This window comes from Tupaia chinensis, unplaced genomic scaffold (assembly GCF_000334495.1).
Source record: "Tupaia chinensis unplaced genomic scaffold, TupChi_1.0 Scaffold143636_1, whole genome shotgun sequence".
Classification (NCBI taxonomy): Eukaryota; Metazoa; Chordata; class Mammalia; order Scandentia; family Tupaiidae; genus Tupaia; species Tupaia belangeri.
The window spans coordinates 495984-507768 of NW_006203484.1; the positions used below are offsets into that span (position 1 = coordinate 495984).

The window sequence follows — 11785 nt, forward strand, 5'->3', positions numbered from 1 at the left end:
TGAAATGATCTCTATTTGCAGTTGACATGATTGTATACATAGAAGACCCAATAGTATCCACAAAAAAATCTTCTCAAGGTAATAAATGCATACAGTAAAGTGGCAGGATACAAAATTTACTTACAAAAATCTATAGCATTTCTTTATACAAACAACAAGCAGACAGAGACAGAACTGAAGAAAGTAATCCCATTTACCATAGCCACAAGAAGAATAAGATACCTAGAAATAAAACTAACCAAGGAAGTCAAAGACCTCTATAAGGAAAACTATGAAAACCTTAAAAAGGAAATTAAAAAGAACACGAAAAAGTGGATGGACATCCCATGTTCTTGGATTGGCAGAATTAATATAATCAAAATGGCAATCCTAACCAAATTAACCTACATATTTAATGCAATACTTATAAAATTACAAGAGACATTATTCACAGATCTAGAAAAGACAATCATAGACTTTGTCTGGAATTATAAAAGACCCTGTATAGCCAAAGCCATACTGCACAAGAAGAGTGGAGTGGGTAGCATCTCACTTTCTGACCCCAAAATATATTACAAAGTTGTGATAATCCAAACAACATGGTATTGGCACAAAAGCAGACATGACGACCAATGGAACAGAGTAGAGACCCCACAAATAAACCCCAAAACATACAACCAACACATCTTTGACAAAGTGTACCAATTGATCCAGTGGGAAAAGGAAAACCTCTTTAGCAAAATGTGCTGGAAAAATTGGGTATCCACCTGCACAAAGATGAAACTGAACCCTGTCTGTCACCATTAACAAAAATTATCTCAAAGTGGGTCAAAGATCTAAATCTAAAGCTGCAAAGTATAAAACTACTGGTGAAAAACACTGGGGAATCTCTGGGAGACATTGGGGTAGGCAAAAACTTCTTAAGCAAGACCCCCAAAGCACAGGTAATAATGCCCCAAATGCATCCGATTAAGGAGTTTCTGCACAGCAAAGGACACAGTAATTAGTGTGAACCAACAACGTTTGGAATTGGAGAGAATTTTTGTTAACTGTGCCTTAGACAAGGGACTGATAACCAGAATACACAGGGAACTCAAGCAGCTTACCCAGAAGAAAATGATTAACCCAATTAAAAGATGGGAAAATGAGCTGAATAAACAACTCTCTAAGACATATGAAAAGTCAAAATGCATATGAAAAAATGCTCAGCATCCCTCATTATAAGGGAGATGCAGATCAAAACCACAATGAGATACCATTTAACCCCAGTCAAATGGTGAAGATTAAAAAAAGAAAAAATGATAAGTGCTGGAGGGCCTATGGTGAAAGGGGAACATTCCTACACTGTTGGTGGGAATGTAAATTGGTCCAGCGATTGTGGAGAACATTATGGAGGTTCTTCAAAGATCTTCCAATAGAACTACCATATGATCCAGCAATTTCACCCCTGGGTATCTACTCAAAGGACAAGAGAAGGCTCAGTCAGAAAAGTGCTTGCACAACTATATTTATTGCAGCATTATTCACGATTGCTAAGACATGGGACTGATGTAAATGTCCATGAACAGATGAATGGATTGAAAAAGTGTGGCACATATACTCCATGGAATACTATTCAACTGTAAAAACAACAAGGCCCTAGAACTTGAAAGAAAGTGGATGAATATAGATTTGTTGCTGAGTGAAGCAAGTCAGTTTATGAAAGACAGACATTGTATGTCTCTACTTAACATATATCAATTGTCTGTACTCTATGGTAGAGACCGAAAGACTGGAGAACATAAAAACACTGAAAATTGTACACTAGAAACAAAGTGGAAGGAGAGTGTGGGAAGGGAATAGAATAGGAAAGAAATTTTGAAAAAAAAAAAAAAAACACAAAATATACAAGACATAAGAAATGAAAAATTATTTGTTGATAACACATATGTTGATGTGTTTGAGCCAACAGACAGTGTATTTTGGATGAAAAATTCATTTTGTATACTGTAATGATGTATAGCATATTATTGTTAAAAAAAGAAAAGTAAATTAATAAATTTTAAAAAAAGAAGGAAAAAGAGAAAATTTGGCGAAAAAATTGAGAGAGAAGACATGTGTGGGAGGGAACCAGCAGTTAGCATAATGGCTATGTCACTGGACTCCCATGTAGTCGACTGCGGTTCGCGTCCCAGACCCGGTGGCTTAAAACTCACGCCGGGCACGTGTGCGTACATGCCCAAGATCCCGAGAGGAGAATGGAGGAGAAGGGATTGCGGTGTGGCCATCCCCCCTGGGGGGTGATTTCTCGCTTTCTGTCTCTATGTCTCTCTCTGTCTGTCTGGTGAGCGCACGCGCCTTATAGCAAAAAACCTCTCCAAAAAAAAGACATGTGTGGGACACAGATATGGTTTATTATCTGTTGACGAGGATGTGTATAGTATTCTAAATTGGCTGGGACTGAGGTGTAGATCATGCTGGGTAAAGTCTCTTTACAGTCTAAATGATATATCATGATTGAATGCATAAATAATAATAATAGGGGACCAGCAGTTAGCATAATGGCTATGTCACTGGACTCCCATGTAGTCGACTGCGGTTCGCGTCCCAGACCCGGTGGCTTAAAACTCACGCCAGGTGCATGTGCATGCGTGCCCAAGATCCCGAGAGGAGAATGGAGGAGAAGGGATCGTGGCGTGGCCATTCCCCCTGGGGGGTGATTTCTCGCTTTCTGTCTCACTCTATCTGTCTGGCGAGCACACATGCCCTATTGCAAGAAACTCTCCCCCTCAAAAAACAAACAAAAAATAATAATAATAAAATAAAAAATTAAGGTGTCCAAAATCAAGTTCACACTCTCCAAAGCCCTAGAGATTAAGTGTTTCTGCCTCTTTGTAGATTTTGGCATTCATCCACAATCTTTGTCATTCCTTGACCTGCAACTTCATTGCTCAAATCCATGCTTCCACAACTCCATGGCTTTCTTATCTCTTAGATTTCGAACCCTCCCTAATTCATATGATTTCATATTAACTAATTGCAAGCAGCAAAAATCCTACTTTAAAATAAGGTCACTTTCTGATATTCCAGTGGACATGAATTCTGGGGGAACAATATTCAACCCAGTATCACATCTTTAAACATTATTGGAAATCCCTTTTTAAAGGTTCCATATATTTAAAATAGCGTTCAAGGATATTTGACCAGCATGTCTAGTATAGTAAAATCAACACCTCCAAATATCACTGTCCTCACTAGAAGTATTCATTTTATGCTCACTGTCTACAGAGAAACTTGCATTTTGACATTACCCAAATTTAATTCCTAGTTACTGCATCTTGGACTTAATCTCTTCACTATTTCTCTCCTTTCATCTCCAGATGCTCTGATTCCTCTATTTTTTTTAATATATTCCATTTTATTTCCATAATTTTTGGATATCTTCTTTAGTAATAACTAAACATATGTGATTTTCATGTCTTCAAGTTATGCTACTCATTCCTACTTTCCTTTTCTAGTGAAATGCCACGTATTTTCCATAGCCAGAATCATCTCCCATTTGATTCTCTTTTTGCCCCTGCTGTTAGCATTTCAGAGTCTCCTTTATTCCTACCCCAGGGTTGATACCTTTGTTTACTCCTGTTCGTTTGTGCTTTATTTGATAGTGTTCAATATCCTTCCTAAAAATGTAACTAAACTGGCTTTTGATGAACAAAACTGTTATCATACCTACCTCCCTAAATATTTATCCTTGTCATCTGCCTTGTTTATCACCTTACACCAGTGCTTATCACACAGCCAACATGCAGTATTAATTAAGTCAACAAATTTTGATTCACACAACTGTTTGTCTAAATTTAAAATGTCTATAAAGGCTCCATTATAACTTTCGTTCTTAGCGGTTTCTAAGTGGTTAATCCATTTTCTTTATGTTCTTACTTTGAAGTTGGTATTATTACATCTGAAGCCTCCTACCCAGACAGGGACCACAGGCAGGGCTGAACCGGCCCAAGCCACAGCTCAGCCACAGCCCCAGCCTCAGCCTTCCAAATTCACCTTACAGTTTCGTAACTACAAGGACAGGGATATTGCAGGCCCCTTAAGCATACATCTTCATCTGGAGCCTCCTGCCCAGTCAAGGACCACAGACAGGGCTGAACCAGCCCAATCAACAGCCCCAGCCCTCTAACTTCATCTTATAGTTTTATAGCTACCAGGTAGGCAGAATTTTTCTTTCTTTTGCTAACTATTTGATATCCTACTCCCACACAGGACAGGAAAATTACAGGTCTTTTAAACAGACATCTCCATCTGAAGCCCCATGCTAATTTTTTTCTTCTTGCTCTTCCATCCTACATTCTCACTTTTTCCTGCTCAGCTTCCATCCTCACAGAGACTAGACAGGTCTAGGTATATAGTAGACAAATCTTCGAATATTGTGAGCCTCTGGAGGAATCCTTTCTCCCCACTGAATCACCAGCAAAAGGGAGAAATTCTCCATAGTAAATCTGAACTCAAAACTCTTCCTGTGGATAGCACATAGCAAACCACAGTAGAAGAGAGAAAGTGGCACTAAAGTAATTCACAACAAAAAGAACACGAGTTCACAACTACAAGAATCTTTTGCTAAGAATTAGCAAAAAGTGAATATATCACCAAGTGACAAAATATGGCAGAAGAGGCTCAAGTATGAGAAAAACAGGAAATACATCCCCCCAAAAAAGGAAAACAGTAACTCATCTCCAGCTATGGGGGTGGGGGGAAACAGAGGAAATTACCAAAACGTCAGGAAAAGAATTTAGAATATTTATGGTGACAAAACTCAATGACATGAAAGAGAAAAGCAACAACAAACTTCAGGAGATGAGGAAGTCCTTTCATGACTTAGAGATGAAGACTGTAATGCAGGAGATCAAAACCTCCCTTGAAATTATTAAGAGTGGATTAGATCATGCAGAAGATAGAATATCTGATCTGGAAGACAAAACTTCTGGCTTAGATAAAAAAACAACAAAAATAATGAAAAATAATGAAAAAAAGAAAATACTACATACAGGAAATACAAGACACCATTAAAAATCCAAAATCTGAATAATAGGTAGTTCAGAAAGCAAAAAATCAAACAAGTACACTGAAGATCTATTCCATGAAATTCTTGCAGAAAACTTTCCAAATCTAATAAAACATTCAGACATCCAGATGAAGAAATACGAAGGATCTCAAATAGAATAAACCTAAGAAGATCCTCTCCATGATACATTATAGCCAGATTGGTCAAAATCACAAAGATAAGATTCTAAAAATGGCAAGAGAGAAATGACAAGACACATACAAAGGCTATCCTATTAGGCTAACATCAGACCTTTGTACTGAAACTATGCAGGTAAGGAAAGAATGGGAAGACAGAGTTAAAACATTAAAAGAAAAACAATTCAACCAAAAATACTATACCTGGCAAGACTGTCCTTCAAAAGAGAAGAAAAAACATTATTGGATAAACAAAACCTGAAAGAATTTATCAAAACAAGACCAGTTCTTCAAGAAATTCTAAAGGGGGAACCAGCAATTAGCATAATGGCTATGTCGCTGGACTCCCATATAGTCGACCGCGGTTCGTGTCCCGGGCCCGGTGGCTTAAAACTCATGCCGGGCGCATGTGCATGCGTGCCCAAGATCCCGAGAGCAGAATGGGGGAGAAGGGATTGCGGCGTGACCATCCCCCCTGGGGGGTGATTTCTCACTTTCTGTCTCTATGTCTCTCTCTGTCTGTCTGGCGAGTGCACACACCCTATAGCAAAAAACCTCTCCAAAAAAAAAAAGAGAGAGAGAAATTCTAAAGGGAGTGGTATAACAGAAAAACTGAAGAGAGACAGACAGAAATAAGAGAACAAAAGACAACTAAGAGAATGGCTAATTAAATGGCAGAAACAAGTCTGGAAGTATCAATAGTAATGTTAAAGGATTAAATTATTCAATCAAGAGACGCAGACTGGGAGAATAGATTTAAAACAAATAAAACAGACCAAAAAACAGAAACCCTCTATCTGATGCCTACAAGAAATGCACCTCGTGGATAAAGACACACATAGACTAAAAGGGAAGGGCTGAAAAAAAGGGAAACCATGCAAATGGAAACCAAAACAGGCTGGAGTTGTGATACTGATTTCAGAAAAAATAGAATTTAAGACAAAAGAGGGACCAGCAGGTGGCGTGGTGGTTAAGGCACTGGACACTCCCACATGGCCAACCAGGGTTCGAGTCCTGAATCTGGTGATTTGCTTTCTCGTTTCCTCTCTTTCTCACTCTCAACGTCTGTCTCTCTCTGGTCAAATTAAAAAATAAATGAATGAATAAATAAAATAAAATAAAATGATTATTTTTTAAAAAAGAATTTAAGACAAAAGATACAAAAAAAGACAAAGAACGATATTATATATTATTAAAAGAGCTAATTCACCAAAAAGATATAAATAAATATCTATGCACCCAACTTAGGAGCACCCAAATACATAAAGGAAAGATTGCTAGATCTAAAAGAAGAGATAGACTGCAACATATTAATTGTTGGTGATCTCAGTACCCCACTATCTCTTTTGGATAGATCATCTAGACAAAAAATAAGCAAAGAGATACAGGATCTAAACAATACCATAAATCAAGTAGACTTGACAGATATTTATAGAACCTTCCACCCTACAACCGCAAAATATACATTTTCTCATCCCCAGATGTAACCTTCTTAAAGACTGACCACATGATAGGGCACAAAAGAAGACTTTACACATTCAAAGGCATAGAAATTATATTTAATGTCTTCTCTGACCATGATGGAATTAAACTTGAAATTAACTTTAGGAAAAAAAAAAAACACGAAAATACACAAACATATGGAAACTGAAAAACCTACTCCTGAATAACCTTACAGCCACTGAATAAATTAAAATGGAAATAAAAAGATTCTTTGAAGCCAAAGATAAGGTGTACACAAGTTTCCATAACCTATGGAACACAGCAAATACTGGCATAAGAGAGAAGTTCATAGCAATTAGTGCACATAAGAAAAAGATGGAGAGAACAGCAGTTAGCATAATGACTATGTCACTGAACTCCCATGTAGCCAACCACGGTTCGAGTCCCAGACTGGTGGCTTAAACTCATGCCAGGCCCATGTGCATGCATGCCCAAGATCCTAAGAGCAGAATGGAGGAGAAGGGATTGCAGCATGGCCATCACCCCCCCCCGGGGGGGCAGATTTCTCACTTTCTGTCTGTCTTTCTGGTGAATGTAAGTGCCCTATAGCAAAAACCTCTCCAAAAAAAAAAAAGAAAAAAAAATATAGCAAGATAGCAGTTAGACAACCTAACAACACACTTCAGGGAACTGGAAAAACAAAACAAAACAAAAATTCCAGGAGAATAAGAATAATAAAGTTTTGAGCACAAATAAATGAAATAGAGAATAAACTAACTATACAGACAATAAATGAAACCAAACTGGTCTTTGAGAAGATAAACAAAATTGATACACTGCTATCTAGACTAATTAAGAAGAGAAAGGGAACTAGATAAATAAAATTCACAATGAAACAGTTAATATTACAACAGCTATAGCAGAAATATAAAAGATCATTAAGTTATACTATGAGCAAGTATACACTAACAAACAAGGAAACATGGATGAGATGGACAACAACAACAAAAAACCAGGTCCTGATGGCTTTACTTTTGAATTCGAAAACACTTTTGTTTGTATGTGTGTTTTTTGCTATAGGGAGCTCGTGCTCAATGGATAGACAGAGAGTGACAGAGAGATAGAAAGTGAGAAATCACCCCAAGGGGGATGCCCATGCCACCATCCCTTCTCCTTCACTCTCCTCTTGGAATTTTGGACATTTACACACATGCCCGGCATGAGTTTCAAGCCACTGAGTCCAGGACTCAAACTATGGTCAGTCATGTGGGAGTCCACCAACATAACCACTATACCATCTGCTGGCCCCTGAATGCAAATTTACAGCTGAGTTAAGCAAGCCAGGCTATGAAGGAGAGACATTATATGTCTCCACTTAATATATACAGACTATCTGCACTCTATAACTGAAACTGAATGACTAGAGGATATAAAAATATAGAAAATGGTTATAGATACCAGATTCAGTGTGGGAAGAGGGTGGGAGAAGACGGAGAATCTGAGGAAAGACATTAAGGAGAAAAATAGAGAGGCAAGACATTTATGGGACAAAGAAATGGGTTATTACCTGTTGATGATGATGTGTATTGTATCCCCAACTGGACTGGTGAGAAATGTATTCATGTTGGAAAATTTACCTTACAAACTATGTGACATATGTGATTGAATGTATAAAATAAATTTAAATTAAATTTAATTTAAAACAACTTTTAAAGAAGAGATAACCACCATTCTCCTCAAACTATTTCTAAAGATCAAAAAGGAAAAAAACTGTAGTAGAGACTGAAAGACTGGAAGACATAAAAGCATTGAAAATTGTTATGGACACTAGGGACAAAGTGGAAGGAGAATGGGAGAGGGGAAGAGTGTAGGAAAGGAAGTTTTGGGGAAAAAATAAAGAGGTAAGATATTTGTGGGACACAGACATGGTTTATTACCTGTTGATGATGATGTGTATAGTATTCACAACTGGGCTGGTCTGAGGTGTATATCATTTTAGATAGTCTCTTTACAATCTAAATGGTGTATAGTGATTGTATAAATAATAATTTTTTGACAGTTGCATGTCTTTATTACATAAACATATTTATTGCAGGTAGATGGTCTTCAGTTTGCATCTTGGTTTTACAGAATATCAAGAATCTGTAGAAATTATTTAAAAATGGCTTATGAAATAGTCTCCTACCCAACCAAAAACAGATAAGGAAACAAAGCCTCATTGCAACCAAGTTCCTAAGAAAAATAATAGGTTTTATTTATTTTACAGTGTGATACATAAATTTTCTTTTGAGATATAAAAAAGAACAGACTTCTAAAATTTGAGTCTCCTTTTGTTTACAAAGTTATGTAAAAGTACATTAAGTATGCTCATGTTTGCCCTTTGACTTAACATTCCAGTTTACCAGAAACAAAAAGATAACAATACACAAAGATATGAGAACTACATTAATCTTGCAGCAAAATAATGTCAACATTATCGTGAACACCTTACAAAAGTAGCTCCCCGGTGTATGTAATGAACTTCCTTCATTTGGCAGCTTTGAGAGTTCCCACCAATGCTGAAGAGGTTGGCACATCTGTCATTTCGGAAGAGGACCCCAAATTTCACACTTAACTTTCCATCGGAATTTTTTGAGCCCAAACAGTGAATTTCCTCCACTAAGAGATTAACTTCATGATCTACATTCATTCCCACCTGGCTATGTTTCCAGATGAAGAACTGGTCCCATGTCCATCTGCACTGGGGTGTCTTCACAATGTGCTGAGGAAGGAAGTGACTGAGGTGAAGGAAACTGCTTTGGAGGGGAGGGCAAATGTATAAATAATAATTTAAAATTTAATGTAAAAATACAAAAAAGGGAAGGAACCTTCCCAAATTCTATTTTTTATTTACATTTTTAAAATATATTCAATCACATTATTTAGCTTACAAGGTGATCATATCAATATATGAACATTTCTCTCCGGTCAAGTTGATCAAACTTGATCAACACTACCTCCCTGTCTCAACAATGCTGTCTTCATATCCTTCTTCCAAATGTTCTTCCCCATACCCAACTCCTCTACAAACACCACATCTGGCATTCACATCCACCTCCTGTGTTTGTACATCCTTTAGCCCATCAGTTTCAGTTATAGAGTGTGGACATTCAGTATATATTAAGTGGGGACATACAGTGTCTCTCCTTCATAGCCTGGCTTGCTTCACTCAGCAGTAAATCTTCCATATTCTTCCACTTTCTGTCAAAAGTCAGGGTTTTGTTGTTCTTAATGGCTGAATAGTATTCCATAGAGTATATGTGCCACAGTCTTTCAATCCATTCAGCCGTACGGGGGCATTTGGGTTGGTTCCATGTCTTAGCAATCGTGAAAAGTGCCACAATAAACATCGATGTGCAAGCACTTTTCCAATGAGAAATTCTTCTGTCCTTTGGGTAGATGCCAAGAAATGGGATTGCTGGATCATATGGTAGTTCTACCAAATTCATTTTATGAAGCCTCCATCACCCTCATCACCAAAACAGACAAGAGCATAACCAAAAAAAAAGGAAACTAAAGGCCAATATCTCTGATGAATATAGATGCAAAAATTCTCAAGATACTAGCAAATCATATTCAATGACATATAAAAAAAATGATAACCCTGACCAGGTAGGCTTTATTCCAGGGACACAAGGATGGTTTGACATATGAAAAACCATACATGTAGTACACCATATTAACAGAAAAAAAGATAAAAACCATATAATCATATCAATTGATGCAGGAAAAGTGTTCAATAAAATACAACATCCCTTCCTAATTAGACTCTCAGTAAAACTGGCATACAAGGGACATTTCTCAATACAATAAAAGCTATATATGAGAAATCCATCATGAACAGCATACTGAATGGGGAAAATCTGAAAGTTTCTCTATAAAAACTGCAACAAGACAAGGCTTCCCACTTTCTACACTCCTTTTCAAAATAGTACTGGAAATCTTTGTCAATACAGTCAGAAGAATAAAATAAAAGGCATTGAAATAGGGATCTATTTGCAGATGACATGATTATGTACATAGAAAACAAAAAAAAATCTGTGAAAAAAACTTCTGAACATGATAAATGGATACAGTAAAATAGCAGGAAACAAAATCAACATTCAAAAACCTATAGCATTTCTGTACATGAATAATGAGCAGATTGAGGTTGAATTGAAGAAAGCAACCCCATTTACAATAACCAGGAAAAGTATAAAATACCTAGGAATAAATCTAACCAAAGAATCAAAGACCTCTACAAGGAATATTATAAGAACTAAAAGAAGAAATTGAAAATGACACAAAAAAGTGAAAAGACATCACATGTCCTGGATTGGAAGAATTAATGTAACCAAAATGTCAACTCTATCCAAATTGATCAACATATTTAATGTAATCCAAGTCAAATTACCCAAGACATTCTTCACAGATTTAGAAAAAAACAATCACAGGATTTGTCTGGAATCATAAAAGATACCATACTTTCAAAGCAATACTGCATAAGAAGAGTGGAGTAGGAGCCATCTCACTCCCTAACCCCAAAATATATTACAAAGCTGTGATAATCAAAACAGCATGGCATTGGCACAAAAACAGGCACATGGACCAATGGAGCAGAATAGAGAACCCAGAAAAGCAAACAAACAAACAAAAATACCACCAACTGAACTTTGACAACGAGCACCAGTCAATCCAGTGGGGAAAAGAAAATCTCTTTGACAAATGGTGCTGAAAAAACTGGGGATCCACATGCAGAAAAATGAAATTGGACCTCTATCTCTCACCACTAACAAAAATCAACTCAAAGTGGATAAATCTAAACCTACGACCTCAAACTATGAAACTACTGTTGGAAAACACGGGAGAAACTCTTGGAGACATTAAAGTAGGCAAAGACTTCTTAAATAAGACCTCTAAAGCACAGGCAATAATTTCAAAAATAGACAAGTGGGATTACATCAGGTTAAAAGGCTCTCATTCAGCAAAAGAAACAATAATTAGAGTAAATCAACAACCCTCATATTGGAAGAATATATTTGCAAATTATGCCTCAGATAAGGGACTGTTCAGAATATGCAGGGAATTTAAGCAGCTTGTCCCTTCCCCCTCCAAGAAA

The 11785-nt window shown here is 36.9% G+C and overlaps 1 pseudogene; it reads right to left on the reverse strand.

Annotated features, from left to right (window-relative positions):
- Nucleotides 1-9093: 9093 nt before the first annotated feature.
- On the reverse strand, nucleotides 9094-9337 carry LOC102496683 (costars family protein ABRACL pseudogene; annotated as a pseudogene).
- Between the last annotated feature and the right edge of the window lie 2448 nt (nucleotides 9338-11785).